This window comes from Sparus aurata, chromosome 17 (genome assembly GCF_900880675.1).
Source record: "Sparus aurata chromosome 17, fSpaAur1.1, whole genome shotgun sequence".
NCBI lineage: Eukaryota > Metazoa > Chordata > Actinopteri > Spariformes > Sparidae > Sparus > Sparus aurata.
The window spans coordinates 4,848,078-4,855,073 of NC_044203.1; positions in this window are offsets into that span (position 1 = coordinate 4,848,078).

Below are 6,996 nucleotides of genomic sequence, written 5' to 3' on the forward strand. Positions count from 1 at the left end.
GCAGCCCTTTAAGGCTATCGCTAGTGGGTTTATCCCTCGCGCGCATGCGCAGCACTGAAAGCATTTTAGTCCACGCCCACCCACTGTGTGGGCCTCACCTCCGGTCTCACCCTGTGTATAAATTGGGGTGAGACCGGGCAATCGGCTCCCATAAACAGCTTTTTTCTTCAGCCATTCAAGGAGCCAGTGAGGCCCAGAGCTTAAAGGGCTGCGCCTATACTCATAGAATCTGGAGTTACAATACGTAACTATCGTTCTATTTCGTATTGGCTTCGCCCTTTAATGCTATCGCTAGTAGGTTAAAGGCGAAGCAGGATATAGTCCATGCCTCACTGGGTCCGTCAAGTGTTGTGCCAGAAAACGACTGCTTGCCAAAAAACGACTGACCCCAACGGGAACGCCCATCGGGGGTGTAACTGGTCTCTTCACAGCAAATGACTGCTCCCGACGGGAACGCCCACTCCTGAGTTACAGGGGCAGTCATTTTTCGGCAAGGCCTCGCCAAAAAGTGACTGCCCCCTGTAACTCAGGAGTGCAAAGGGTGACACTGACCAAATTCAGTGTACATACACCTGTTACCCTCTATTATCACTCCAGACAATTCTGTGAATATTGCCCTTTGCACTTCTGAGTTACAGGGGGCAGTCTCTTTTTGGCAAGGCCTTGCCGAAAAATGACTGCCCCTGTAACTCAGGAGTGCAAAGGGTGACACTGACCAAATTCACTGTACATACACCTGTTACCCTCTACTATAACTCCAGAAAATTCTGTGAATATTGCCCTTTGCACTCCTGAGTTACAGGGGCAGTCACTTTTTGGCAAGGCTTTGTCAAAAAGTGACTGCCCCCTGTAACCTTGTCAGGCAGCCTCCTTATCTTACAACAACAGCAGCAGCAGCATAAACAACCACGACAATAAAAGTATACCACCAAAACTCATCTCATGATTGTTAATTTAAAGACAAGTTGTAGCGTACGACAGAATGACAGCCTACTTCTCAATACAACATATCCTCGCAGTTATGCTGTGGACTGCAGTAACACCCCCGATGGGCGTTCCCGTTGGGGTCAGTCGTTTTTTGGCAAGCAGTCGTTTTCTGGCACAACACCTGTACCACAAGCAAGAACACACCTACTCCAATAACGAATCCATAACGCTCCACGCCCAGCTATGCGTCATGCGTAAAGACGCATCACAAAAACCCCATATGTGCCCGAGTGGCACAGCATAGTAGAATAAGTAACATTCTCTATGATGGGATCAAGGATGGGGACAATAAAGCCTACTGCTGTGAGGAAGTGGAGACGAAGGTTACGCACAGTAACAGTCGAACGAGGAACAGAGTGGGAGAAACAGGCAGCTCTCCATGCGCCGACAGGCAGGAGGGAGAGCGCACAACAAAATCATCCGACATCAATCACTCTGACAAAACACTCAGTACAGAGTGAGTCATAGAGAAACTGGAGACATCTCGTAGATAAAAACGGATGAAAGAACAGGGGGAAGACCAGGAAGCTGCAGTGCAAATGTCTTCCACCGTCATTCCTCCATGCAAAGCCGTGGAGGTCAAGATTCCTCTGGTGGAATGCGCTCTGATGCTCTCCGGGGGATCCACCCCAGAGCAGAGATAAGCCTGTGCAACAGCCTCACACAGCCAGTGTGACAGGCGCTGAGCAGACAGGGGGAGTCCCAGAGACTGTTCCCTGTAGTGCACAAACAGACGCTGGGTGCGTCGCGAGGCAGCAGTGCGCGCCAACTTTAACCAGCGCGCGTAAAACCAGCGCCAAATCCCACTGAGGGGCTAAGGAGCGTGACACCGGTCTGTGTCTCCGTACGCCTCTCAGAAAACGTTTCATCAGAGGGTGGCTGAACACTGATCTGTCACCGAAACCTTCATCACAGGACGAAATAGCAGCAGCATAAGTCTGTGCTGAAAGCCAAATTCCTGTCCACCAACAGTTGGAGGAATGAAAGCACGTGAGGCAGGGGACACGCAGTGGGATCCAGGCTCTTTTCTACACACCAACGCTGAAAAGCTGTCCATTTGGCTGTGTAAGACGCTCTGGTAGAAGCGGCTCTCGAGCTCTGGATAGTGCGCACAACATCCTGAGAGAGACCCAGCCTCTCTAAGCGTTCCCGTTCAGCGGCCAGGCCCACAGACGCTGACCTATCACCGGGTAACTCCTGATCGCTCCCTCTGCCTGAGAGAGAGCATCCCTGCGCCACGGGAGTTCCCACTGGCGGCCTGATATCAGCCGCTGCAGGCATGAAAACCATGACGCGCCCGTGCGCTCCGAAGCTATCAGAATCGCTGACAGCTGCTCTTCCTGCACTCAGTCCAGGAACCGAGGGATTAACGGAACAGGAGGAAATGCGTAAAGGAGCATGGCCGATGCGCGAACGCGTCCACTCCCAGCGGAGGATTGTCTCGTGTGCTCAGTGAGAACCAGAGAGCGCACCGCGCGTTTTCGCGTGCGGCAAACAGATCCACCTCTGCTTTGCCGCACCTGTTCCGCACTTTCCGCACAGTGAGAAGTTCCCGCACGTTTATGTGGAGAGACATGTGAGTCTCTGGCCACTGTCCCCCCACCACCTGTAACAGACACGCTCCTTACCACCCTGAGAGAGATATGCGTCTGTGAACACTGAGATGTATGACGCAGCTCTGCCCAGAGGCACCCCCGCTGACAGGGTGTGAGGGTTTCTCCAGTGGGCTAAATCGGTGCCCACTGAGGGGGGAATGGAAACAATGCGTCTCCGCTGACGCACAGGGTCGATGCGCAGGTGAATGAACCATCTCTGCAGCCGTCTCATGTGGAGCAGGCCCAGAGGAACCACCACATGACCTGCTGACATCAGGCCCAGCAGCTGCATGACAGCGAGAGCTGTAACCACATTGTGAGGCGTAACACGGTGGAGGAGAGCTGTCAGGGCCTCCACTCTCTGCCGAGAGAGCCGCGCTCTCATGCTGGCTGAGTTCAGTTCCACTCCCAGATAGATCACACACTGGGAGGGAAGAGGATAAAACAGCACTCCCATCCCCATCATGCGTAAAGGCTGCAGGGCCGTCTCCACACACTTGGAGAAGGTGCGTGGAGCCAGGGAATAACCGAATGGCAGACGGTTATTCTGTCTCATTCTCTCACTCATTCCAAGTGCATCCCAAGTGCATCCCAAGTGCATCCCAAGTGCATCCCTTGGAATGAGAAACGCAGGAATTTCCTGTGTTTCGGGATGATGGAGACGTGAAAATACGCGTCTTTCAGGTCTATGGAAGTGAACCAGTCGCCCTGGTGAACACATTCCAGCACCTGTCTGATCGTCAGCATGTGAAACCGTCTTTCCATTATCGATTTGTTGAACAGAGACAGATCGAGGATGGGTCTCATGCCGCCCTTCTTTTACGGGACCAGGAAATAACGGGAGTAAAAACCCTGATTTTCCTCTCCCTGAAGAACCCTGGAAATTGCATTTTTCATCAGGAGTTCCTGCAGCTCTGACTGGAGAGCGAGACGGAGTTCTTGGGATGACAGTACTGTTTCCAGAATCCCGTTGAACTGCGGAGGAGGAGAGGCGAACTGCAGTGTGTAACCTCTGCTGATCAGCTTGTCCATCCAGCTGTCCATCAAACAGACGCTCCGCCACTCTGCACTGTAAGAAAAGATACACCATATCTACTCAATAAAAATGAGGCAACAGATTACAAGCAATATCATTAATTACATTTAACAATGTTTGGTATTGACTAAATATTGATTAAATTAGACCCTTAACAGTTATCCATTTAATATGAGTAGATTTGAATAGAAAACAGTACAGACTTATTTAGAACCTAAAGAAAAATATTGAGTTTATTTGAAAAAGATAACTTCCCTAATGTATAAATAGTACTAATGAAAATTAATTTAATTCTACATATCAATGATATATAATTGAGTAATAATCATCTACATTAATCTGCACATTGATTTGAATTTAATCAATGCAATGAATTAAATTCAAATATTCTTCTTTCTTAGGAATAACTAGTCTATGGTCCAGAAAGTACAGGACTTAATATTCAAACAAGACTTTTATTAACAATTCACTTTTGTGCTTTTGACACGTTGTAGCACATCAGTGTACACTGCAACCACAGTCTCATTTCAAGCCAGAAGTTGGATCTTGCATTTCAAACCAGACATTTGAAAAGGACAGAATGCTGACTTCAAACTATTTTGTAAAAACAAAAATAAATGTCGTATTACAGAATGGTGATGTGTCCATAAACATGTTCCCTAGCTCTGTAGAAGCTGGACATTGTGTAGCACAACATGTACACTGCAACTAGTCTCATTTTCAAGCCAGAAGTTTGCTCATGCATTTCAAACCAGAACTTAGAAAAGGACAGAATGCTGACTTCAACTTTAAAAAAAAGAAAAAAAAAGAATAAATGTCACATTACAGAATGATGATATGTCCATAAACATACATTCCCATGCTTTCTCACCTCACTTAGCCACTAAATTAGATCAATAAAGATCTTAAAGAAAAATCCTCCATAACTGCATGTGCCAAAACATAAATCATAAAAGTGCAATTTGTACAGAGTAAAATACATTTGTACTTTGAACTTACAACAATTGAAATGTCATAACATTCGTTGGACAAATCAGTGCTAACTTACAAACATAGCACTTTCAAATGTGCAATTCTCAAGCTCTGTAGAAGCTGGACATTGTGTAGCACAACATGTACACTGCAACTACAGTCTCATTTCAAGCCAGAAGTTTGCTCTTGAGGGACTGGACTTTGTTTGACAGCTTTGAATCATCCAGTTCCAAGAAAAGTTTTTGGAATACCTCAAAGGTGTACTTCAGCTGTCTGGGATAATCGAGATTCAGCGCGTAGGTCAAGCCAAAGTGGACAGAGCAAGCCCTTGCAATATCTCCAAGTCCTGTGATGACTTCCACGCCCTCTATGACGATTCCAATGTTCTTTGGGCTGTTGCTTGCAGAAGCTCCACACTCTACGGTTTCATGACTCCTTAGGTGATTGCCAAGGTGTTGGAAATATTCTTTTTCAGTGGGATATTTAGCTGAGCAAATAACACATGTAAAAGAGAGGACTTCTCCTGGCCCCTTAGCTTCATCCTCTGCATGATATCTTGACAAATGTGTGCGGAGGGCACTTAATGTTTTAAAGGAGCATGGACAATCATAATCAAGACAAGGTACCGAATTTCCAATCTCAAACGTCCTGTGTTGTAGTCTGTAATGCTGCAGAAGATCATCCCTTGTTGTTGCTCTGAATCCACAGACTTCACACTGCCATCTCATTTAGCGGCACCTGAGGAAGACACAAAGTTTTAGATATGAAAAAGTGCCTTTCAGTTTCACATTTCTACAGATGAAAATCATCCCTGTGTGAAAAATGAAATTAATTCATGCAAAATATTTACATATTTATAGATCCTGGATTTGTTTAATGAGGGAAAAGGAGTTGATGTCATTTTAAGGATTTTAATGATATAATTTAACTTATATTAGACAAATTATCATTCTCAGTAGTCTCTTTTTTTATTTTATTTTTTTAAAGGAAAATACAAGTGGCAGAGTGCTCTGAGACACTGGGGGTGTGTCCACTGAAGGCGCTGAAAGCACAGAAGTACAGCCTCTAAGCCTAAAGTCATGCAGAACTCCCCAATAAAAATACTCAAATTGAAATAAGCCTTCAGGATGAGCAACATGATGATATTTTAAATAATAAAGTAATGGTAGGGGTCACTCTTTGATTCGGCAACTATTTTGTGGGTAAATGTGGACTTAATTCGGAAAAATTTTAACTTAAATGACTAGTTAACAAGCCTTTTATCACCAGTCATCTTTATGTTAAATGGCCATTTTTTCCAATGGAGTTCGGCGGCTGGCTCACGAAACTCAAATAGCGGTGTTTAGTTTGATAACTAAACACCACTAATCAGATATAAAAACAGCATTCTGTTACTAAAATGTTTTCAGAAACTTGTAGTGTACGGTATAGCTGTAAAATGAGAAAGTTTGTGCCATGTTAAGCTTCCTCCCCTCCTGCTAAAGTTAAGTGCTAACCTCGTGAACAGACATTACCACACTAAATTTAACATATTTATGCATGAAAAGAAATAAAATTGCGGCTCTAAAACGTAACACTGTTAATAGACTGATTTCAGGTGTGTTTGGGTAAGTTACCTGTACATTTGCAAGTTGCAACAAAACAGTGAAACAACAGAGAGAGGTTACGTTACCTGCCAGGTGTTATGCCGAGAAGTGCCTGCATGCCGGGATCTGCATGCCGCTCGCAGCATGAGGGGGATGCAGTATTCGGCAGAGCTGGTTTTGAACTTGCCAAGATAGGCATCCCTGGCTGCTTATGACAGACACACTGCTTTATGTATGGAGTCCATGTTCATATGAATAAACACTCTTAATTACAATTTCTCTAACCTCATAAGAGTGTTTATTTATATGAACATGGACTCCTACATGCAGCAGTGTGTCTGTCTTAAGCAGCCAGGGATGCATATCTTGGCAAGTTCAAAACCAGCTCTGCCAAATACTGCATCCCAATCATGCTGCGAGCGTCATGCAGATCCCGGCATGCAGGCACTTCTCGGCATAACACCGGCGGTCCCGCCAGTGACCGGAGGAGCTGAGGGCGCGCATCATGCTGAGCGCGGGCCACGTGCCTCTTAATTCTTTCGGCCTCCTCTGAGTTATTCTGCATGTGGTCCACCACAGATTGGCGGTGGGGACCGAACAGACCCTCCAGGCCGATGGGGCCCACCAGGAGCTCCTTCTTCATGGAGTCTGGGATGGAGGAGGACAGATGCAGCCAGATGTTCCTGTGGATCAGCTGCTGCCACGCTGCAGTGCGGGCGGTGGACACAGCGATAGACGCACACAGGTTCAGAGTGGCGCTGGCGGCTTTACCGAGCTCCTCCCCTGTCAACACACCCATGTGGGGCCCATATGGGTTGGA